At 38.1% G+C, this 26,307-nt stretch overlaps 1 pseudogene across 1 annotated transcript; it reads right to left on the reverse strand.

The window, feature by feature from the left end:
- Positions 1-9,892: 9,892 nt before the first annotated feature.
- On the reverse strand, positions 9,893-25,792 carry LOC309592481 (cytosolic beta-glucosidase-like; annotated as a pseudogene). Its single transcript has 5 exons — positions 25,655-25,792; positions 21,296-21,368; positions 16,423-16,650; positions 10,689-11,443; positions 9,893-10,027 (listed from the first exon to the last, which is right to left on the reverse strand). The product of its transcript is annotated as a cytosolic beta-glucosidase-like (transcript).
- Between the last annotated feature and the right edge of the window lie 515 nt (positions 25,793-26,307).

The following is a 26,307-nucleotide window of genomic DNA, read 5'->3' on the forward strand; positions in this document are numbered from 1 at the left end:
TAGTCAGAAGGCACCATCTGGTGAGGAAGTCTGACTGGTAGGGGGCAGATTTAAATACTTAAAGAGTAGCAGAGGGGAGGGTGGAACGGGCAAAGGACATTTAAAGACTGACTTGCTAGACTATGATCATTTTTAGTTTCCCCAGGAGGTTAGTGAATTCTTCTCCCTTGGACTCCTATTGCCTGTGTTTAGAAAGGTGAATAGCAGCAGACTATAAAATATGGAAAATGAAAATTTCATTGGGATTACACATGGATGAGGAGAATCAGCATCTGCCTGCTGGAAAACACAGGACTAACAGGGGTAAGGCAAGCAGGGAATAAAAAAGAAGAGAAATGCCATGATAGTCAAATAAGAACAGAAAAAATCCACACCAGTCAAAAGAATACAAAAGGAAGGGGGATTTCATTACCTTAATTGATGTTGTAACCTATATTAAAAAAGCATTGAATTACTGAAATCTCAGGATGCAGGTCCAGTATTCAAGCCGATGCCCGCCCTGCAGAGCCAACACCTGAGAGAGGAGACTGGTGATTTTGCCCCACTCCGGCTCCACAAATTGCATTTCTTAGTCAAAGATTCTTTTTAGAAGCTTATAAAGACGTGGAGTAAAGGGCAGGATGTAGAACCTGGGAACTGTTTACTTATGCACCCAGCTGATCATAACTGCTGGGGTAGCTCATGAGCAAAAGACTGCCAGACAAGCATAAAGCTTGTTGCTGAGATCAGAGGCGACAGTCTGAGTTGCAGATATAAAAGGCATGCAAGTCCAAGAGAGCTTTCGAATGACTGCTTCAGAAGCTGCAGAAGCCAGAAACACTCTCTTCCCCCGCTCCTGCAAGGACTAAAGCATTTGTCTCTGGCTCTGCATTCAGCCATGCTTATTCATTCTTTTATGATCCTTAGATTGGATTTCTACAATGCACAGTGGCTGAGGAATAAACTTGAAAAGTGCATGGCAGCTTCAGTTGTTACAGCAGGAGGCTACTTACTACTGTGAAGGTATTAGCCCAGGCAGAAAATATACCGCATGAGCTCTTCACTGTAAGTGCTGACCCTGTATTCACAGTAGCACAAGCATTGTTTTGCCTTTTTTTTTTTTTTTAATCTTCCAAGTAATCAATAAGAATTCATTATAAAGGACACACAGTATTTAAAAACATGGAATTTTGAACACCTTTTGTAAAATTCTGCTTCATGTAATTTCTTACACTTCCAGGAAAGGAGAGTGCAAAGTACTGTTGTTGGGTTTTGACCATCTAACTTTTTTTTTAGAAACATTCAAATACCTAAGGCACGTATGGACTACAGTTGATCCTTTCTGAAAAATCAAAGCTTGTCTTTTTCGCTTAAGCCTTTTACTAAAGCTCCCATAGCCCCTGCTAATATCCATATAAACTTTATCATTCTATACCAACGTTGCCTGAAGACCACCAAGAGCAAAAATTACACTTTAGCTGAGGAGACAGTCAGTGTTTCTAGGAATTCAAAAGTCTGCTATGCCTAACCTATTGGTGTCACCAAGGGAATAGAAACAAAGGAAGACTAACATGGAAGTATCTTAAAGGCTTCTTACTAACTGAAACACAGACGAGATATGGTGTGGGATGCAGAAGGAACCTTTCCAGACATCCTTCCCTTGTTTTGCAAACAGCCATTGCAGGGCATTTTCTTCTTTCATTTAAATGGCAATTAACCCCTTGAGCCCAACACTAGCAAATACTTGTCATGCAAGTCCAATTCACTCCAGATTTTCTCTCCCGTGTGAGATGGTAAAAAAAGTCACTTTTACACTGTGTAAATGTGCCAGGATGCACAATTTGAGAGTAGAACATAGAATGGCTACAAATACTAAGAAGCTCTTTCACGTGTTACTTTCCCAAAATAAAATAGTGATACCAACAGAGGGTTCCTCCTCTCAGGGAATAACAAGGAAAGTACATTTAACTGTTACATTATTGTAAGAAAATGAAATGTAACAGTAAATTCTTTTCAAGCATTCATGAACATGATAAAATTAATTCTCCTTTTGAGAACCGCATTTTCTTACATTTACTTCTTTCTGAAGGTAAATTGTTAGGGAAGTCTAGAAAACTTCATGTAGCTGGTCTTTTGTTACTTCTTTATGCTAGTAAAGAAGTAAAAGATGTGGGGATTTTTTCCAATTTATATATTCTAAATTGTGTTGTATCCAGATGGATGCAGCATTCTTAAAGAGGAATTAGGCCTTGTACTTATTTCACTATTTGATGGTTTGATTTTTCACTTCCCAGAAATATAATCATCCACCTTTTTCCTGGGCAAATTATTCCACCGTATAATAGAATTATTAACTCCTCAAAAATCTTCTGTTCAAACATCAGACTTGCCTCACTAAGGATAAGTGCCTTTAATATATTTGAAATAGTAACATTTGGTATTTAATTTCCAGCTACTGTATGAGTTCAGTAGATGACTTTCCCATTAATGTTTTTGATAGATGTATACTGTGCATTCATGTAGATCTTCATATTCTCTGATAGGAATGTTTATTGCAAAACATGTTTGTTAGCAGCAGGAATGTGACATTGCACACACAGAATCAGAACAGGAGAGCAGAAAAATCCAGGTACTATTCCTATTATTACCCCGTCTGCTTTTTGACCTTAGCTAAATTACACTGTACTTGTGCTACCTCAATTTCCCTAGTTTAAAATTGAGATCGAGATACTTCACTCCCTGTGTAATGAAGCTAAGTATTTCTTTATATAAAAATGGGAGATCCTTTAGCAAAATTGATTCAATGCAAATAAACTAATGCAATGCTATGGTTGAGAATCTGAACAGAGAACTATCAAAAAATGCAAAGGCAAACTCCCACAGCAATTATAAAGTAGGTCATATTGAATGTATGTGTTAATGCATTGAAGGAACACATACTTGCTCAGTAAAAATTGCAGTGGCTTTAAACACTCAGACATATGTGAGTTCAAATTCAATGCACAGTTATAGCCTGAAAGTTATATTTTCATTTAATAAGACTTTATAACAGATAATGCATTGTTTGCATTTTATCCAATCACTTCTGATACTCTGCTCTATTGATCAGTATGGTTTTCTTTCCTTTTATCTTGACTTTGTAGCAGTGTATACATAGAACTGCAATGACACTGCTTCATTTGACATTGTAATATTCCCTGTACAGCTGCATTTACATCATTTTCAGCCCTTTAGAATGACAATAACTCCCATGAAATCAAATGATGAGCTACTATTATCACAGAAACGTCATGAAAAATAATGAGTTTGAAAGCTGGATAGCCGTATATTAGCTATCCAAGCACTTCAAAACAGATTTTTTTTTAATATAGTAGACCCTAACTAAGGTTCTCTTCTCATTCATTCTCCTATTATTTGCACTGCTAAGAATGTGTCTTGGAAAAGATCCATTCTTCAGTAACTGTAAAATGAACATAGGGACAATCATATCACAGGTCCATCTACTTAAATGGTCAACAGCAGATATTTAGACAGAATGATGAGAAGCAGGGCATGAACACTTCCCAAGGAAAATACTCAGGAATCATCATTTAGGAACACCTTGAGATAAAAGTTGTACCAGCACTACTACTTTTAATAACTTTCTCACTAATTCTCTAATACCTTTTGAAGCAATTTTCATAATATTTTTTGTAATGAGCTCTGCGCTAAGAAGAAATATGTTTCCTGTTGTATATTAAAATGCAAGATCTCATTTTCTGGAATAGAAATCTGTGACTAAGAAGTGATAGGTATCTAAATAGAGATGTTTATTCTAATAAACTGGACTTATCGCTCAGCTCCAGGAAAGATGTATGCCTATATGGAAAAGCTTAGCCAAACTGTATTACATATTAACTTTTAGTTTCTACTATGATCGATCCTGTATGTAATCCTAGGAAAGGCATTTAGAATGCAAATAATGGGCCTGAGTTATTTAAAACTGAATTATCTTGAAAAAGGGGAGACTGAAATTAAAAACTATCTCAAAGACACGACACTAGCACAGTATTTTTTTATGATGTGCCTCTGTGGATTCAGTACATTTTCTCCTGAAAGGTTACTCTAAATGAAGCATGTGGCTTAGAACTGATATCAAACCAGATGATGTTATGTGCAATCCACATCTGACGAATTTAAACTCAGAATTTTCATAAAAGTCTGTTTGTTCATCATAAAGGCCAAAATCCCCCCTTTTAATTTGTGAGGGTTTTTTTTTTTCCTGTGGAGTTGCTATTATCTTTCATCTTGTACAATAAAAAAGCAGAATCAAAAAACCTACAGTAACTACTTCTGATGTGGGGATTATGATTTATATGTACAAATCATTTCCTAATGGAAATCTCTAATGTGCAGGTGAGTTATGGTTGCCTCTAACTTTCTGGCCACATAGATATGATTTGGAGACTAGAGACTGGTTAGTTGTTAAGATCCCCCGTCTCTGCTTGCACAACTGAGGCAACCAGCAGCAAAGCTGAAGACTCCTGAATTTTGCTTCTACAAATACAGTAGTACTTCTATCTAAGCAAAGCAAATCCTCTGTCTATAACAAAAGTAATACCCCAAAGGGGGTTCTAGTAGGGACTTAATCATGAGCTATCCAGCAGCAGTACAACATCCACAGTGCCTAAATATTTAGGTTATCCTCTCTGACGTAACTAGTAGTCACAAAGCATCCCACACAGTATCTCTCCTCTACAGAGCAGGAACTATTCTAGTGCTGCAGTTGCTAACGCTTTTGAAAATTAACAGTTCACTGGGGGCTGGGGTCTGCTTACTTTTGAATCAAAGCACATCCCAGGTACTGCACGAGGATGTGAAATACTGGTTACATCCAGATTCCCTACAACTCCAACAAACTGTTGCACCACTCAGTCTAGCTACCCTTTTTCTAACCTTGCACACAAAGCTCCCATGTCTTCTGCAGCCCTTTCCTCGAGGACCACCTGATTGGCCCATAGACATCTAGCAGCTATTGCATAATCTTGCTTTTAATTTAATCTTTTCAACCAAAATCAAGACACTGGCAAGCAAGAAATCCACTCACATATCTTTGTTTCAGAGAGATGATCTTCTTCTGTTGGTGTACTGACCAGGGTCCTATTACCCTGGTTCCAGTAGAAATTTTCCCAACATGAACACAGAACTGTGTTTTGTTATCTTCAGTGAATATACTTTGGAAGGCAGATTACAGACTATTTTGGAGAAAGAAGATGTTCCTTCATAATTTTACATTGGAAAACTGCTGGTTGAGAGTAGAAAAAAAAAAAGTGCTCACTTTTGCATATTAAAACATTCAGATTAAAGGATTAATGTGAAAAAATGAGGTATAAACTTTCAGTAGCAAGAAAATACTGCTACAAATGGTCATTTCTGTTGTCTAGAATCTTTCCTAAGAAATTATGTGTGGCTATTCCTGTCACAATGTGAAGTTGTAAAACCAGCATTTAACTGGAACTTTATAGAATCATACTTATGTATTCTGGACCTTTAAAAACTATATTAAAAATCTGATAAATACATTGTTCTACGCTAGCTATATCTTTACGATTGTAGGGGTTTCTAGTTTTGGTTTTGGGCTTTTTCGGTTTTTTGGGTTTTGTTTTTCTTTTTAAAGCTTTGAATCCCTCATAGCATTCACAACAAATTCAGCTTGATTTTAACCTTCTGCAGTGACTACTGCAAAGCTTCTTAACTTTTACACTATAATGCAGTCAATGTATTTATAGTTCTTGAAAATGTCACATGGCAATGTTATGCCAGGGACAGCACATCTTAGAGACGCCTTAAGATGTCTGCATTGTTGTATTCTATTTGTAGAGGCATTTTGGTCAGCAGCAATGAAGAAATCGAGCTGCTACTGCAGCTCTTTCAATAACTTTCAAGCTTATAGTTGACCCAAGGGGCTCACATTATGACATCCATATTTAATTTAACAATAAATCATATTTTCATGGGCTACAGTATTGCATTATAACCTCACTGTTTTATGTGCATGGGAATGCAGCAAAAGCAGTCTAGTAGGTATCTACAACACAGGTTAAATGGTTAGTTCATGAAAGCAAGGTCAAAGTGTACAGTGACGACAATATATAAAAGGTTTTATAACAACTCTTAGAAGTCTGAGGGAAAAAAGGACAAAAAAACCTGTCCAGAAGGGACTGCATTTACCATAAGATGCATTTTTTTCAATCCTCTTAACTGCACCACCTTTCTTACTGTCAGTTTTAGTTCTGCTCTGCACTTCCCATTGCAGTCAGCATTCTCTGTATCTCATTTTCTCTTCTGCTTCATTCAAGCATATTTAAGGAGAAAATTAGCACCATCTGAATCTTAAGCTTTACCCATCCTTTTCTCCATGCAATAATTTCTCCTATTTGCCCTGCATTTTTTACTGTTGACCTTCTAGCTGACTGCAAATTAAATGTTCATATGTTTTCTATTTACTCCCAAATCTAGTCCTTCTTGTTCACATTTATTCTTGCTCATCTCTCTCTTATTTGCCTCTGCCTGTATCACATCACATCATCCTCAACTTCTTTACTTTCTATTCCTACTAACTTCAACTCTCTTTCAGTGCCTATTTCTTGCAGCCTTCTGCAACCTAAAATTCCTTTAATTCATTCTTTCCTCCCCATCAGCATTATTAATAATCTTCTACCAGCCAGATTACAGAATAACTTCATTGCTCTTCTCCATCAGCTGCCTCTGGCAATAGTTTACCCACTATTTGCGCTGCTCTCCTCCATAGACTTTATGAAACTCTATTATCTCTTTTAGAAGGTTCCACTTTTCAAAACTAAGTAGTTTCAATTACCTTTTTATTGGCAGTCTTGATCTTTGGTCTAGATGTCATCCTTAACATACATTACATAAAATTAAGGAAGAGCAACTGTAGCAAAAATCATTTCACTACTCTGATGCATGTTCTCTTTTTACCTCTCATCCAGCCTTCTGTTCATCATCTCTTCATGCATTGTATCTAAATTAGATTTTCAGTTCCTTGGGGTAAGAAGACATCATTTTCATTTATCTGTAAAGCACCATGCATGCTTATGGCTCTGTAGAGATGCTAAATGTGTATATCCACATTTATTAAAATATTGATGCTTTTATCTATTCGTATAGTGCAGAGGCAACATGGCAGCAGTTGTATCCATTTAAAAACTATTTTCCATCTATAATAGCTATAATGTGATATATTTATAGTAGCTGCATGCTGTTCACTCTCTATTTCCTAGTTCATACTTATGTTGCTCTTTCTGGTCTTATTAACTAACACTGCCCAAAAAATAAAAATCTCAATTTTCTCTGACAGCATCAAAATATTTTTCTAAAAATAACATACAGTGGTTTTATTACTCATCCATACTGTGTGTTCACAGTTTTAGTGGGTGAAGGTTGCTGTACCAACTCAAGACTGCTCCTGTCATCCAAAATCTTGTAATTTAAATAGTCCTGAAGATAGCAAAAATTTTAGGCATTTTGGACACCAGCATTCTTGCTACCTACCTTCAGAGGTATTGAAGGATCTGATTTTCAGAGCACTAGAGCACAGAACTTTCTAAAACACAAGGTCTTGAAAAGGGAAGCTCCTTATTATTTTGAAAATTTTGGCTGACAAAATTAACATAATTAGTCCAAGCATGTATTCTAACAGCTAGGCAGGTTTTTAATGCAAAAAGATAAAATGAGTATACTATCAATCCAATTATACCATCTTAAAATATTTCTATTAACAAGTGCAGTAGCAGGCTGTAGATAGATATACTCTCCTTTGTAGTCAAGCATATTTCTTTATTGGTTAGACAAAAAAGTAAGTAGGAATGCCCAAATCCCACAGCAAAATCCACACAGGGCACTCTCATGACCCAGAGCTCATTGCATGAATGAGCCTGTACTAACCATTTCAAAAGTTAGCTCAAAAGATAAGGAATTATTGTAGAGTAGACACTGTATGCAGAGCAATTAAACTGTTCTGCTTCACATAACGCCTAATAAATGGTAACGCATTTAAGCATTGAATAAAGTGAACATCTTCGAATACCCTGCTTTGCAGGATATCTGAGCTGAAAACTTGCTCATTCGCGGGTCAGTACATAGGGAGTGGTCTTAACAAACTGTTTACGCAGAGTAGCAGGAGAGAAGTTACATGGGGATAATGTTACTGGCATTTCTTCATAAAATGCCTCACAGGTGATGGATTTAATATTTGCATACCGAGATCTGTTTCAACCAGCGTTTCACCATGCTTTTTACTGGATAAAATGATAAACATCAATTCAACTTAATGTCAAACCGCATATATAACTAAACCTGTATAAGGCTGCACTGATTACATTCAGAACACACACGTGTTTAAAAGCTTTGTTGGACTGAACAAATGGCAAAGATTCATTTTACCCAACTTTTGATATCTCCCATATAGGCATCTACCTCAGAGCTAGTCCCCTTCATTTCCTCACTATGCATGAAGAGAACTGTGTCAATAAATGCACAAAGGTGTGATTCATCAGACCTACTCTAAATGTTTACTTCAGGATAAGCCATTGTACACTGTAAAACAACTAGATTTGGTAAATGAATCCCATTTCATTAAACAGTGAGAATCGAATGTTTATTCATTTCTTTACATCTTCAGAGAAAGTCAATTCCAGATATCTTGTCCACAGCCTTATAAGTAAACAAAACAGTCAACGGCCTGACTCAAACACCATCCCTCCATAGTCTGCAGACCTTAATTTTTACTCCTTGATGAAACTGCTGCCCGATGCCAACTATTACTCTCTGGACATGGCTTGGGGCCAGACATGGCACAGCCCAGGAAGTGCTCTCCAAAGGCAGCTAGAAGATGGTCTGCCTGCTTCAGATAGAAGCAGGCCCTACCAGTTGGTTTCAGTGCCAGAAAATGGTCCTTTGCACCTTCTACTTGAAGAAAAAAATTTAATTGGCATGGATGACAAGTCTAAATTGCAACTTTACATGAAATGGAAGTAGATAGAAAGGTAGCTATTAAATGAACATTTTCATGAAAGTAAGGATAAAATAAAGAATATAAACATAGCAAAAGTAAAAAAGAAGCACAAAGATGGAAGAATGGCTACAAAGAAACTATTAAACTATGATATGACATCCATGATTGTGATCACTTTGGACAAATGTAGCAGGGAGACTAGCTATTATCTAAATGAACTGGCATTTTAAAATACAGTTCACTCAATATATAATGAGAAGATCTACTCCCTGTAAATTACCTCAGAGAATACTACCAACAGAAGGAAGGTAGGGAACAAATTTCCAGAAGATTGGAATTTGGACCAACTTTGTTTCTATCAAAACTAATGGTAAAGCATCTTCTGAAAAAAAGAACTTCACTGATGCTGAACACTTTTGGCCATCCTGACATACAGGCAGAAGCTGAGCTATAATGACTTAATAGCCTTGTAAAGGAATGAATTATTACAGGGACCTCATTGTGTATGGGAGGTTGTATTCTGTAAGGATATTATGAGATGTAATCGTCAGGTTTTCAGGTGCACTCAACTTTACATCCTTCACAATGAGAAGTATGAACAAAGAATGCTTTTGAAGATCCATGTAGTTGCTTTGCTCAACAAAGAACTATGGCCCTACAAAACTTAGTTTAGAAATAACGTATGTATGGAGCACCTTTTTATTTGTTTCCACTCCAGGATGGGGGAAGCTGGATTAAAACTACTTGCTTTCCTTCCAGCTAAACATTTTTTTTTTCCTAATCACATCACTTTACTCCAATTTATGTGAGTTTTAACTTCAGGAATCATTGGTTATTGCTGAATGCAAATAAGCACGAAGTAAAATTATATTAGGTTTGCACAATTGATCTTTCATCATTTTAAATGGAACCTTTTAAAATTTCCTGTAAAATCAGCCTGAAATACTCACATCGTTGACTGTCATCAAGTAGAGCAGGGTCACTTTGGGAAAACCCCTTCACAGTGATGTAAATTATAGGGTTATTATATGTATCCTAGAACAAGAGAGCAGAAGTTTTATTCAGAACAGATGTAAGAAAGCCCATAAAATCAGATGCATTACCCTCTATCTTTTCTAAGCTACAAACTAAAACTAGTTTTCATCAAATTGCACTGACCCTATTAACTTAATTTTCCATGAGCTGACCTTTTATGACTAACAATGGAAAAGCAAAACTGTGCAAATATCCATGAAGACAGTGAAATGACTTATTTTAATGAGAAGACTAAAATATCTTTCCTGCATTAGCATCTGCTTATTGTCACTGCTCCTTAACCCCTTGGTACTGGCAGCCACCACACGTCCCATTGCCAGGAGTAGACACATGCCAGGAAAGCCTTACTGCTGGCATCAGAAAGATCATTTCTGGAGTTCAAAAGGTGATATAACACTGGTGTGTCATTTCAAACTGTAAAATAGCTATCAAGTACAAAGGCAATAGGAAAATACTAAGGCTTCTACTCTTTATGGCCAGGATGCAAAAATTAAATTAAGAATCCCAAGGTGACTTGTTTATTTATATCTTGTACAATGTCTTTTGCCATCCAGATGGGCTCCTCAAAAAAAACCCAAATCACTATTACTCATTGGATTCTCAGATACCCTCTCTGGCCAGCTAATAGTGGTAAAATGGTCCTGTGAGCCTTAGGTCATTCCTTGATATAACACAGAAGTCAATGAAAACCCCATGGTACTACAGCCAGGCATAAAATCCCAGTTGCAACAGGCCAAGAAGGATCCATTATTTGCTCGGCTTCACAGTCCATTTAAACACTTAGCCTCTTGCCTGCATTTTCTTCATCTTAAGTTTAACAGTTCAGCGCAAAGAAGTCAGCAATACCCATGATCATAATTTTTTCCTCTTTAGTGAATTCCAGAAGCCTTGATGATAAGTAACCCTGCTTTGAATGCATTGCAGAAATCCAGGACTTCATGATGGCTGGATATTCACCATCAGTAAATACTGTCCTGACAAACCCATTTAAGGTAAAGGGCAGGTACCCTTCAGTTGCTTTTTGATCTGCTACAGAATTCACAGAGGTTCTACCAATCTGAGTTCAGAGCTATCAACACAAGTCCACGTTGTTTTCTCCAAATATCTTATCACAACTGTGTCAGGCTTTAGCATGGGCTTTTATCACATTATAAGCTGCCTTGTAAGCTCTCGTACCAATGCTGGGGCTATACTTTTTTCACAACCACCTATAGCAACAACATAAGGCTCATTAATACTGTTCACTCAGCCTCCAAATGTTCTGAAGTAATGCTTTGAATGAATATCAAAGGTCTCAATGATCTTTTCAGATCTCCAGCCACCTTCATCTTCTAAGGACTGAGGTAAGCCAAAGTGATACAGTGAGCAGGATGCCATTTCCCAGGTTAGTAATGATTTTGCTATAATAATTGACTCCTGAAAATATTAAAAGAAACAAAAAAGGGCTAACTTAATCACTTTATTACATTTTAACACATGAAGAAACCTCACTGCAGATTTTCTCTGTTAAGAGATGCAAATATTTCCTCTCAACTGCATGCTGACTACTGTTACAAGACCCCAGAGTTGGCAAAAATGCTCAGCACACAAAATCTTCCAACTAGGCACATAAAATGAAACGAGGATGCAAATTTTCAAAATAGATCAGTGGACAGCAGCTCCCCAGGAGAAACATAATTCTGATGGGTGCTGGTCACATGAAAATATAATCCTTTCATTTAAATGCCTGAATGGCAGCCTGGCTGCATGTACAGGATGAAAGCGTGTTGGAAAAATCCTGACACTTGAAAGCCTGACAGGTAAATTTGTTCTAATGAAAGCATTTCTCTCCTTGAGAACTGTGTCTTTTAAAAAGATTCGTGCCACACTCAGCAAGGTAACTAAGCTGATCTTTTATGATTTGAACTTGGTTAGCTGGGTGAGCTGTTTTCTCTAGACTGTTCCATTCTCCTTCACTGTCTGTGCCAGCATCAAGACAGAGAAGATACTATCAATGCCTTCAATATTTTGCAACGGTGTGAATTCAATGGTTCCCTCATTAGCTGGGGTGTCTTACCAGATCTACATAACATTTAAGGCTTTTCATTGGGCTCAATAGATTTTAGATGGAGTTTAGGGCACTGGTCTCTTTAGCCACCAACTTGAATGGCTTAGCAATAGTTTACCCAAGAAACCAACTCTCTTCCTTTTACACTGCCATTGCTGCAGACTGCTCAGTTCCTCTAACTGCAAGAAGGAATTAGCTCATCTCTCTAAAAGCTCATGACTTCCAACATTTCTCATACCCCCTTGATAAGACAGAGATCAACTTTAATTTCCTGGATGTGTTGTTAAAGCTGGCCAGTACTGGGGATGTATTTCTAGAGGCTTAAGAGGAATTCACCTTCTGTTCAGACTTAGCAGTGGCTGACATGAATATGTTTCCTAAAGGACTATTTTTATGCTGCTGAGAGGTCACTGTAAGTTTAAATATCAGCATACCTTAAGCTCTTATATAGGCATTTTTAATTTTGCTTACATCCAAACACAACTACATTGCTTTTAAGCCTTCTGAAAACACTAGATATTGCAAAACACATCATAAGCTCTGGTTCAAAGAGTATCAATTAGCTTGCTCTTTTACTTGAACTATCTGGTTTAGTGCGGTAATTGGAAAAGGCCAACAGTGGCCTTGAATTATTACTTGTTAAGCTAAGAGGCTCCAGCCAGGAACAGGTCTCCATCATGCTGGTGGAATGTACAGAACAGTCAGCCTTTGCTTCAGAGACAGGCTAAATACAACAGAGTGTTTAAGAAGCTTAGAAACCTAAAATTCGTAAAAATGTTGTGGATCTTAGACTACCACATATCCTAACAAGACATAGGTGCTTATGAAACGTCTATCCCAAGGCCTTGCTGTATTGAAACCCAGAACTGAGAAAGGTCTAAAGAAGTTGAGAGCACAGCAGAAAGGAGGAGGAGGAGGAAGACTAAATTGCAAAGGTTAACAAAATGTATGCTTAGGAGGTTATGTATGGTTTAGATTATTATTCTTAAGAGTTTCTGAACCAGAGAAAAGAAGGAAACTTGTTCATTAGTAAATATGTCTGTACTATATTGTACTATAACTTCCCTGGCATTTTCAGCTTCAGCTTGCTGTGTATTGGTATTTAAAAATGCCAACACAGAACCCCATACTACCTTTTTCTTAAAAGGACAGTATTAGACTTCAAATTATCCTAACTTCAAATGACTGATGGTAAGGATTTCCATCGAATGACTTTTTTAAGACAACATTTACTGCAGCAACCAATTATGAACCCCAGATTTAGATAGTGCCTTCTCATAAACAAACAGGTGCATACACATCCTTTAGCACAGCAAGACTCAATAAGTTTGTTTACAAAGTAATTCACAATAAATCTCACACATAGTTTTCTTTTCCTTCTGAATACAGCACCAGAAAAACACATTAAATTCTGAGGAAATACGTGCCTGTGCCTGAGAATGCACCCATGTAAAAGAGGAAGGAATAAAACAGAATTTCGAATTTTGAAAAGAAAATTCTTGCAATGTACAAGAGCAATTAGGAGCAAATACAGCTTGTTACTGTTACTTCTGAATAGGGACCTATTTCACTTCAGTGGGACTGGGTGTGTGTTAGCTGTTTGCTGGTGGGACTGCAAGGTTTACTACATAAGCTTAATCTGGGAAAAAAGAAATCCTTTGCTGGTACAGAATCCTGTTCTACCATATTGAGAGTAATGCTTGCCTATAAGACACTAGCATTTCACATTCTAATTTTCAGATTATAAATTACTTAGTACAATTTATAACATTTAAGCACAACCAGCTATCATTCATTTTTTACATCTCAATTAAACACCAATATTGGAAAAGATTTATGGTTTGTTTTAGGAAATGAAGAGAAATAGAACTGCATCCCTGAAAAATGTAAATGTCAAGTCAAATTTCCAGATTGTCTCATACCTTCCAGAATAGCCTGATCTAGTTTCTACAGCTGTATCTGTGGGTCAGCTAGGAGCAGAAATACAGAAGAAAATATTCTTCTGAGAAAGTGTATATAAGGGTTTTGTGGAGACACCCCAAAATTTTGGGATTACAGACATTAAGGAGCATTTTGTCACTGGAAACTGAAGGATTGTTCTTTTCTCCTTTCTGTTGTCTTCTCTGCCCATCCTGATTCCCTACCTTCACGCTGAAGTGAGGCATAACATCAAACTCTCCCAGACTCAATACCCCCATGTCTACTACTTCTGTCTCCCTCCACACTGACACCTAGTGGTTAGCGCCTAATTTATTCTGGTCAGGGCACCTTCTAGGGTAAAAACAATTGTACAAAAATACATGATATAAGTTTTAACCTAAAACCTGAGACGTCTTGGGAAATACACCTACAACATTGCTGCTTTAAAAGACCCTACCCCCACCGAGTTAGAAACAGAATGGTTTTAAAGGTTTTCAAATGTCCTACATCTTAGGTGTGAAATTGGTAGTGAATCAGTTCGTGTGAATGATTTTATTTGAAAGGACATTGCTCTAAGCTTTCTAATTCTTCACATGCTCTTTGTAAAAATGTTTATATAGAAGATGATGGCCTTTCCATGCTATGCAGTTACAATTGCTTCAACAGATCACTGCACAAGAGAAGTGAACTCCTGCCTAATGAAAGCTGGCCTACTTGGAGTTCCTCCAATGCCCTTTCGCTAAATGTAAAGTTCATAATATTAATCAGGCAACTGCTTATACTGGGGATCAAGTGAACATTTTCTGAAATTACAGCTGAGTTTTGTCAAAATGTTAGCTTTCCTTACCAAGTGCATTCAGAATGTCTGCTTGCTATCTCCCACTCTGACGTCTAAATAACAAAGCCTGCTCAGTAGGCAGCTCTGCGGCGTTGTACAGTGCCTGCAGCCCCAGCTGAAGGACTATCAGTACAGGAAAGAAACCACAAGGACTCAGCCAAATTTAAATTCAACACGCCACAAAAAGCGTTCCTAGGGAAGGGCAAGCTATGCCAGTGAAAGTGGGCCACATATTGTAAATTTTGGTGGCAAAAGGAAGGCTTCCATTCAAGCCTCTCCGGGATGCTGGCACTGTTTTTGCAGTCATGCTCTGCAGGGGAAAATGGCTGGTTGGTCTGTTTACAGCAGATTCACCAGCCCCCCCTTTCTGAATTCTTGAAACAAAGGCTCCTCCACTCTCTGGTGAAAACCGTAATCTGCAGGATGCAGAGGACAGACTGCTGCCTATTGAACAGCCAAACTCTACATGACCAAAATTCTGCAGAAAAATATTGTTTTTGCTGGTATCTTCCCAGTACAGATCAGGATAACCTGAAGAGCATTTTCTAAGAAATCCTTTCCCTTTGTAGCCTTCCACCTTTGCAATCTTCGAACCAGTGGAAGAAAAGAATTGCCAAGGCAAATAGTGCCCCAAAAGTACAAAGATATATATCTTCTTGGTAGAACTGAGATTCAGAGGTTCATCCAAATCTACTTTGCTTTTTTCTTCTTGGAACATTATCCTCCCAGCATATAAGAGACCTCAGCCAACCACTTTGATTCTCCCATCCTTTCTGGTTCAGCTTCAGTTGCTTTTATTCTTCACAGTTCTCTTTATTTCTTCTTTCTTCCATTCCCTATGTTCTGCCGGCAAAGGTGCCATTTCCTATCTTTTCCTAGTAAGTCACCTTGATCTTTCCCCCAGTCCATACCAATGGAATTAAAATAAACAAATCAGAAGTGTAACAAATTTTATATCCGACTTTTAGCAATCTGACCAGCTTGTTAAGTGTTGTATTCCTTTTCACTTTTACACTGTCTGCTGACATTGTGAAAACTCTTCTCTTCAGAGCAGGGACTGTCTTTTGTTAGTCAGAGAACTAAGTACAGTTCCTAGCTAAGCCTGAAGAATCCTCTCTAATTTGCTAAAGAAAATATCTGGGAAAAGTATGTCCCTCTTAGTGTAAAATAGTTGATGTGAAGTTCAGTACACCAGAGGATACTGATAAACTATCTAAATGCACTTGCCAAATAACATACTTGTCTATTGTAAGCCATCCAAAAATATCCTCATGGCTAGGATCCCTGTAAGTATAAACATTCTGATGAAGCAAAATGATTTAGAGTTACAATTAAAAAAACTGGAGTAAGCAAAAAGATACATAGGAAACATAATACTAATCCTATCCCAAAAGATTGTGCTATCCAAGGGGATCTGGAATATTAATTAGTAAGTTGTTGCAAACCTATAAAAAATCATCCCGTAATTACTCTGAAAAAAGTTGCAATTTCAAAGCTGCACTGCAGAATAGCATACTGGATTAATTATGCCAGACTGCAGCAATAACCTTGAATTAAAGCTGCAACCTTCTATTTTTAAGAAACAATTGCCTTTCTGGTTGATGAAACCTGTCGTCCCATCAGGTAACAGACGTGACCAGGAAAGAGAAAAGCGATAATGAGTCAATCCAAGCTGTTTGATACATTTCAAATCTTCCTCCCACAGAGTGTAGCTGCCACAAGCTACATCACCAGTCTGGTTCTTGAAAACTTGATCTCCTCCCTGATGGGTGAATGTGTCCCAGACATTAGGGCCCTTTCCATCTGCATTCCAGCCTTCTGCTTGAAAAACAAAACTTGGTCGTTATACTTTTGTCATCAAAAGACATATGTTGAACGTAAATATTTAACACAAAGTAGGCACAAACCCCTCAAAATCCTATGAGCAAAATGAGCAGCATTCCCTCCCCTCTCCTTATATCATTTAAAGTAAGTTAGGAACTTTCAAGCATTAGTATATATTTGCATTAGGTTTTGCATTTATTCATATTTTTGCTTGCTGCTAATTATTTGAAAATCCTGTTTTAAAAAGCATTCAGAGTTCTGACACTCTTCATACTTCCTCAGCTGAAAATCAGATGTTTGAAACTCTTGAGATATTACAGGTTTTCACAAAGGGCATTTTCTAATGCAACTTCCATCCATAAATGTAAAAGATCAGTCCATATCAAAGAAAGCCTTTAGGGTATGAGAAATACATTCAACAAATAGGCACTTATGGCTTTCTGGATGTCCTTTGAAAATCCTGACAGTCTGTTAAAAAGAAAGGAATGCCATTGTGAGCCATGGCCCTAGGCATATACAAGCTGAATTAATAACACAGCTCTGCAAAACTTCTGCTTTTTGCTTAGCCAAACATTCACACAAATGAATTCCGAATGCTCTAAATCCCTGCACCATTTTCTTCACTTTCATAGTTTTGGGAAATTTCTTTGTGATCCAAAATTGAGATAGACAGATTACCTCTAAAATATTAAAAATTTAAATGTTGTTTGAAATTACACAGTACTAACATTACATAGTATTTAAACCAAATAAATGCACCTTGCTTCATGACAAGCTTCTTTGTCTTTCCAGAGCAATGCTGTAACTGAGGCAAACATTTCATTTTTAATGTGGAGAGCTTTGTAAATTACACCCCTGCAAAGTGTGATTTTATCATAAAATCCCAAATAACCCCAAAATGGCCAACCTCATTTACCAGCAAGATGTTTCAGAGCCCCAGTGAATGCACTGTTGCAGGGTTACTCTCTAAAAACTAAAATGACATTGTGTGTTAAAATCATGTATAAATTAAATATCAGTTGGGTTGTAAGATGGATAACTATATAATAGCTACATATCAATCCTCAATAAAAGTGTTTTAATAATCAATTAGTATCATAGAAATTAGAGATGGAGAAGAACTATTAGGAGGTCATTGAGTCCATCCCCTGCCAACGCAAGATTGCTCCCTTAAGTATATTCAGTACTTAATACACATCTGTCTTATTAAATCTAAGTTTAATGCAAGGTTAAGCATATTGAAGACACTTAATTTAAAGCATTACTAAAATTTGTAATATCATTTCTATAACCTAGCTTTTCAAAGATCATTGTCACATTTCATGTTCTTTACAGAATTTTATTGCAGCACACGAACACCGATACATCTACATTTGGTTGGTCAGTAAATTAAACTCTTATATGGGACAACCTTCAAAGTAGGTCAAATTTTAGATCTAGACAGTTTGAGTTTCTCTTAATCTCGGATTTCATCACAGACTGTACTCTGTCTGCATACTCCTCAGAAAAATGTAGTCCTAAAAGTTTTCTATATCCTGCTTCTGATTTCAAATATGCCTGCTGAAATAAACAGTCATTTTGGAGAAGTGCAGGAAATAACAAATAACAGTAATTCTTTGGTGGTACCTAGAATTTAGAAGCCTTTAAGAGCAGGCTTCCTGCACCATATCAATATGACATAGCTCCTTTTTCACTACAGTGGGAGTGAAGGGAAGTCAAAAGATGCCATAATGGGCAGCTAACACACCTTCATTTAAGAATCAGCAGCTAGAGCAGATGCTGAACAATTTCTTTTTTGTCTGCCTTCCTCCAGCAAAGGAGGTGGGAAGGAGGGAGGGAAGCATTTGATTTTCAGCAGAGTATGACAGTACTACTCCAGTGGTCATTAGCCACTATAAAGCCCTGACTGGGGCTACGGCAAACAGACTCACTTTTGAGTATTCCTCATGCTGTTCAAAGAGCCCTTCTGTACAGTGAGAGTATCCGAGCTAGCTAAATAAAGTGTAGGAAGCAATCTAGCCAAGGCAACAGAAAGCTCCACATACACTGATATATCCTGCTGAGCCACAATTAGTCTGCACAGAGCTCTGCTCTGCTTCAATGAACTGAGCTTGCAGCTCTAAGCTTCCTCAGAAACCTCCATGCTACACAGCAGTTCACAGTGTAGACATACCCTGAGTTTTAGCAAGCTTCAGGGCCAGGAGAGAACAGTGATAAAGAACTGATTGTACATTTCAAACACATAGGTGAGACCTAGCTACCAAATCATCACATAACACGCCATCAAATGATTAATACAAATTATCATGAAATGTGATGCATGTTCCCCATTCTCTGCAGTTATTACAATGGAATAAGATAGAATGTTTTTCCCTTTCAGTGAAGCTAGTGAAGCAGGAATATTACTGTTCAGAGTATTTGAGTTTTCACGTACTTTTCCAAGTTAGTTTTTCTTCTAATTCCGTTGTGTTTTCACCCTTTGGAGCGGAATTTTCTTGGCCTGGTCTCTGCCCAAAAGATGAAATAGTGTTTGAATTAATGCAGTTCAACTATTTGGCATATGAAAGCAGAAAACCACTTTTACCATTATGAGAATTTTTTGCAACTTTTCCCTCTCTCTCAGAAAAAAAAAAAAATTCAAGCAGAGAGTTGAAATTTAGCATAGAAATGGCCCTCAGTAAGAAGAAGTGCTTTTGAGTGTTCTGGTGCAAATTGATTTTGATTTGACTGAGTCATGAACCTTTGAAATCTGCACTTTGAGCATGCAGAGTACAATTGGTATGATTTTTTAGCACTTTGAAATATACAGAGTGGAGAAGGTTGTACTGTGCATAAATACATAGCTGACAGTAAAAAATAAAGTAGCCCTTCAGCCCTTGCCTCCTCCACTGTGTATCTTGTGATATGTGCAGCAACTGAGTTTGGACTCTACAAGAACTATTGCTTCAATCATGCTGCCTCTAAGTCAGAAGCTGCACAGCTTCCAAAGCTTTCAGGAGGAGGAATTCCCTGTTGAGTTTCTTACTTCTGTGGGAAAAGGGTCATTTGAGTAGTGTCTAGACCACATTATAGATTTTTTTTTATGTTTCTCCCACTCAGAAGCCTTAGGAAAGCTCATTAAAAATACATTAAGAGAACATTAAAGTTGCACATCTAGCCACTCAAAAGGCAGGAAATTATAATGTCATTCTATATGCACACACAATCCACATTTTAAAAATTAGTCAGTAAAACTATGCGCATTGCAGGACTCAAGTTAGAATCTGGCCCAGAATATTGATTCCCCAGGAACACCGAGCTGTTCAGTCTATTAGGTGAAGCTAACTGAGCTCGTTAAATGGTAGCAAGCATGGGCAAGTACTCTCACTTTCAGCAATAACCAAGAACTAAAGGCTACATCCTCAAAGACAATTTTAGATCTACAACTCCCATTTAGGTACTGAAATCAATGGGAGCTAAGTGCCTGTATGCTGCAGGGTATAATATGAGAAAATCAGATCTATATGTATTTTAAAGCTCTCTAAAAACACATTTATGAAGGGATAAAGGTTGGGGGGGTTACGGCTGTAGGTATCCCTGTACCTTATGGGTTTGCATTCCCTACTCTGCCACATATTTTCATATCATGCTGGGCAAATCACTTTATCAGCACCTCTATTCAGTTGGGAACATGACACGTGTCCCTGGGAGAGGGCCTCCACAAGTCCAACTGTTAACCTCTTGGTTCACTGTTTTTCATATTCTTTGGAGATTAATTCCTAACTGAGGAACCCCTGTGAGTACCAATGTGTGATGAGGTAGTTCTCTCATCCAGTTTTGGAATAGTTGATAGTAATCTACTTAAATTAGCTCTAGAGAAAGGAAATACTCAAGAACTAGTGGGAAAATTACTTATTTCTGCTTCCCCGCCCTCCCCCCACCAATAGCTAGTGAAAGGTTCCTCCTCTATTTCCATTACCTAGCCATATTTCTGCAATTTGAAACATCTTTTACCCTCTTCTTGCTGCTAAGGCCAGAAGTGTTTAAACAGAAGTGCTACATGGATTTCCTTCGGCTGGGGCTGCACGGCTAGAAGGCGTGTCCCCTGGGTGGTGGATAGAGGATCCCTCTCTGGAGGGTGCACCGGATAAAATTGAAGAAGGTGCCGCGAACCAACGCAGCCTAAGGGAAGGCCACCCTGACAGAAAAACCACTGGCCCTCCAAGTCATGGGGGTTGGGCAGGAGGCCAACTACCTCCTCCCGGAAAAAAAAAAAAAAAAAAAAAAGTTGCAGAAACGACGAGCATCAACTTTCAAAAAAAAACCAAAATGGCGGAGATGGAGAAAATCAGTAATGAAGTGAGGAGGAGGAGATGGAACTGGATCGGTCATGTCTTGAGGAAAAAACCAACAGAAGACTGCGCTGTGGCCCTTGGGACTCCAGAGCACGCAGCCGCAGACCGATCGAAGTGGAAGAACGATGTTCGCGCCTTGTGTGCCTCCTGGCACTGAGAGAATTCAGATTCAGATTCAGCTACATGGATTTGCATCAGATGTAGCATCTACATAATGAGGCAAAGATCAAACACTCTCCTTCCTGGATCCAGACTTTTCCTTCACTTAAAACTTCCTTAACACTTTGGCAGCTAAAAATTGACACCTTCAATTTGATATGCCACTGTAGCTGCACCCCAAGCAAATCCAACTGGAAAAGCAATATCCTCTGGCACTGGCTGCACAGGACAGGCGAATACACAGCATTATGCAATGCTATGGAGATGTGGGCTTCATTTGCAGACATAGGTTTCTGGCTCAATCACTCTTCTACTTGTTACAAGCAGATTCTATACTGAAGACAAAAATAAACCCTGTGCAGCTTCACACACTGAAGGGCAAGCCATGCGCTTTGCATATCTCAGGATTAAAGCAGAGAGGTTCAGTCAGCTAACAGTGAAAGTGGAAAAGGCAGCAGTGGAAAAGCCTAGGATGGTCATGGTAAAAGGGCTCCACCTAGTACGAACCACTAGTACACAGAACAGATCCCTGTTCCCCTTCACTTCCCTCCCACCTCCCAGCCAGAGGACTTTGTGAACCTTCTACTCAACAGAAATCCTTTAGCCACTAAAAGTAATTTCCACTCCTTTCAGTAAGCTTCAAAAACCAGCAGCACCTCCTCTTCTCTGGCATCAAATTTATATTTTTTTCTCTCCCAACATCAAAACAACTGGTCTGCAGTAGGTGAGAAAGGATATGTTAGCCATTACATGTTTAGCAGTGGAAACCAATGAGTAAAAGAGGAAGATTTGTATGGGAGTACAGACAGAACACCTATCTTTCTCCTTTAACATCCCATGGATGCTCATTTTTTCTGGAGCAGCGATGACAACCTTATGGCATGTGTGCCAGAATCAGCATCTGTAAAACAGCCCTCAGGTCTCTTCCTCTACCTTCTGTCAATGCTGTTACTGCTCGCCTGTCAGCAGGCTGAGAAGAGAGCAGCAGCAGGAGGACGAGTCAGGGTACGACTGTAACAAGTGGGATGGGCTGAAAGTAGTTTACTGTCCCTTCCCAGAAAACTGCAACACCTGGCACACTAGATGGCACTACTGCGATTTTTTTTTTTTTTTTTTTTACTTACAGGAGTTTTTTTTCCCCATTTATTATAATACCATATTCACACTGCTTTTGCCAAGGTCAGTATTTGCACTTCTTGGACTGCTAGGCAATAACGTATGATCACTACTATTTTTTCTTCTTGTCTACTTTCTTGCACTTTTTTGATTTTGAAACCTTTCTGGGTAAGGACCTACTCCTGCAAAGCATTATACACATAGGTGATATTTTCTTTGATAACAAAAATAAGACAAACCTTAACATATACAGAAAAAGCCACTAATACAGTTAAAGCACATACTTTTGCCAGAAATACACACAACGAAAGAGTCAACTTCTCAGGAAAAAAAATCCATTGTAGAGATGCAGAGAAGCTGATTTAATTCCGAAGTGCACATTGCAGAACCAGACAGTGCAGATGCAATGCAAAATAAATCAGGCTTTCACAGCAGGCATGCATTTCCTCAAGTGTCTTTCAAAGGAAAGGTAAAAGCCCCTTGAATACAAAGGAACAAAGGGGGAAATGAGGCACAACATACCAACTTGTTCCCAAAACACATGCTGACACATGGTCTAGGCAAACATACATATCCTTTACGTGTTTTATACAGATGATCAAAAATTGATGCAATGAACTAGTTAATGTTCTCTGGTTCAAGCAGCCTCCTCAGACTTTCATTTGCAAGAAGGTAAGCATTGGACAGTTAACAGTAAAACTCATCAGGGACACCTTAAATCATGATTAATAGGTATTAATGAACCAGAGTAATAATGCATATTTTTTACATCATTAAATGTTATTGGTAGGTACCTTTCAAAATGTAAGTGACATTAAATCTTTTCCCAGAAAATCATACAATTCAATTTCACAAGAGATATAATAAATATGTAACTCAATAATAGGGGGAGAGGGGCAGACAGGAGATAGTAGCAATAAAAACCCAATAAAAAGTTTTATAAAAATGCTTAACCATAAAAACAAGGCTAAAAAGTGTCACTGCTGATTCCCTAGCAGGAATCAACAGAGACAGAGATGGGTTTTAGGAGAGATTGAGTGGGAGGAAAATATTCCATAAGCAGTCTGGGGAAGAGTGAACAAAATTTGCCTCAGAGGTTAAAGCAGATTCACAGTAATGAGATAGCAGGCTATGTCAGATAAGTAGGCTGATACTGAAAGATGCAGAGCTTCAAAATTCAGGGAAGCTGAGTTTATAGCAGCTAATCTCAAACTCTTCTGGCAACCCAATTTCTAGATTTGTGACCCCACTTCTGGTTGTATTTCTGGATTCATGAACCCACTCCTTGTTGCAGTAGCAGGACTTGCAATTATATTTCCATTAGACCCACTGCATGTCATGGCCCTTATGATGCACCCGCCTTCTAAGTCTGATAATTTTCCCTGCATCTAACAAATAACCTGACCCAACCTGAATTTCACTGTCCCATTGTTTTGCTCAACACATATAAGTACAAAACTATAAAGGAACTCCGTTCTACCATGAGGCAAATTTTTTCCAGACTAGGTTTAGGGTTTTTACATTTGCACTGACACAGACTATACAAAACTAAATGAGCTCAAGCCAAGTATTCCTAGGAAAAATCGAGCGGTTCTTGGATATCCAAATGTATTTGGATAAAGATATTTTTGGCAAGTCAATAAAGACCAAGAGTAATTGGCCCTGATGCTAAGGGTTGGCAACCTAACTTTATAAAATGCTAGGTATATTAAAGCGAAGGATGAACAGGCTTTGGTGTTCGGCCCTTAAGTTATGTGGGATTAATTATTATCAGAGGAATTGTCTCTTGTCAAAATGAGTTTTTCCTGACTGAATAGATGTTTCCTAATGACATATTATAAATATGTATAATAGTATTTACTACAGAGTTTAGAAATTAAACTTTGAAGGGGTTGTAAAAATTAAAATCTCTTTCCTGAAATTTTACACTGTGCAGAAACAGAAGAAGGATATAGCTGCTTTGGAAGCAAGACTGTATGTCTCTGAAACAGCCAAAGATAGAAGTTCACATATTCTGTGAGTTGTCTTTGAAATTGCTACTCATAAATTTAGCTTCCCTCCCTGGCAACATAATGGAACAGCTATTGAGAAAACAAATTTCTAAAACACTTTGAAGTCTGCCAGACAAACTTGATTTTTTAATAGTAACACAAAATTAATGAAGAGAGAGCAGAAGCTATACTGTCACATGTCTGAATTTTAGCAGTATACTGTTTTCTTTAGGATATTTTAGCACTGAGCTTAAGGTGTTCTCAATTAAGTTACAGAGACAGTTTCCACCTTACACTGTGGCTGCAGTAAAGGACTCCTAACTTTGATCCTCTAAATTGAGCCTTAATTAGAAGCCTCTGCTGGATTGTTGATTAGCCTTTCTTCTCCCATCTCCAATGTGTCAAAATTCTGTTCCCAAACTTAAATCAAATTGGAAATGAACTATCATGTTGACTGAAATGAAGGGTGATGACAAACAATGAAGGGTAATGATAAACAATAACTTTGAAGGGAGGCATTTAGTGCAGTACACAAAGATTAGTATTACTTCTGATCTCATTTAATAGCTTCAATAATGAGCTAGAAGAGGGAGTAAATGGTACATTAATGAAATCTGCAGATCTATTAAACTAGGAGGAGCTGAGCACACTGCTGAAAATGGAGAAATAATACAAGGGGTCACGGGAAGATTAGAAACACAGGCAGAATATTGCAATGAGATGCAGTTTAGAAAACAGAAGAATAATATTTGGGTAAAAAAATTAACAGATGGTAACAGGTAAAAAATCTGGAGTGCTGTAATGCTGGAAGAGATTTAAAATTAAGAACATCAGGAAAACTAGGCAAGAATCTGTAACTGAGCAGCAGAGAAAACCAATGAAATTTGGGCAAAACTATTAAAGAATAAGCAAAAAAGTAGTGACTCATCTTAAAGCAGCTCTACAACCACCAGGTCTCTACTGCATTTAGCCTGGGCACTGGAAAAACAGACTATCAGTCAGATGGTTAGAGATTTTGCAGCTATGGAATTTTTTCCTGGAAGAAAACTTAAAAGTAAGTCATCCATTTAACAGAGCATTGTCCTTCATGAAGTGAATGACATAACAGTGAGCCACTGGCTAAAAGACCGTAAAAGAGCATGAGACTGAAGAAATAAAATATTCTCCCACTGCTTCTGGTAATTGCATCATGCAGCTTGAATTTTTTGATATTGCTGAGGGAACTGCCGATGCAATGCCAGCTGCTATAAGCTTTCCAATACCAGATATATGTGCACAATATCTTGGCGAGCTAAATCCAGTTGTGAGCAAGTTAATTCCAGTTGAGGAGCTCACACAAATTAATCTGGCTGGGAATAACTGCACACAAGCTATAGCAGAGCGCCAAACTAATGTTACATCGCTCCCTGTACCAGAGACAGTTTCGGCAATTCTGCGCAGCACAGCATTAGGATGTATAGTACGTATGTAAAGTGATATTCCATATTGGCCATCAGTCTTCAAAAGTCCTTGGTAGCTCTTGGCTGTTGAAGGCATCGTCCTTTATTGCTGAGTGCCTCCATACAGTATTTTTAAGTAGGCTTGGCCGCTCAGGAGTTTGTCACTGTCACTACATTGCAACCCAACACTGAGTGTCCAGAGGTCAGGGTGCTGATCCACAGCTTTAAATTTGCACACTCCAGTAGAAAACCTGGCAAAAGCCCTTTCATGTAAAACCATGCTCTGTTCATTTATATCTCAGTATGTCCTGCCATTCCACGCTTCTGGATTGTTCACCTTCTAAGTGAACAATCTTAAAAACAATGAGCCATCATGCAAAAATGTCAGGATAAAAAAAGGAGGATGTATATATGAAAACCAACATAAAAAATACGAGAAGCATAGACAGACCCCCTGGTCCCTTGTGAATTTGTTTACTGAGACAGTGCCCCTTCACTGATGTTTCAGGGAGAGCTGCCTATGTTTTCCAGAAATTGAGAGTTTCAAGACATTTGTAGAAACTACCTACTGGCAAACTTGCTTGATATGATTTTGCCAGGAAAAGATCTGCT

Source organism: Platalea leucorodia (genome assembly GCF_965183815.1).
Source record: "Platalea leucorodia genome assembly, chromosome: 6".
Taxonomy (NCBI): Eukaryota; Metazoa; Chordata; class Aves; order Pelecaniformes; family Threskiornithidae; genus Platalea; species Platalea leucorodia.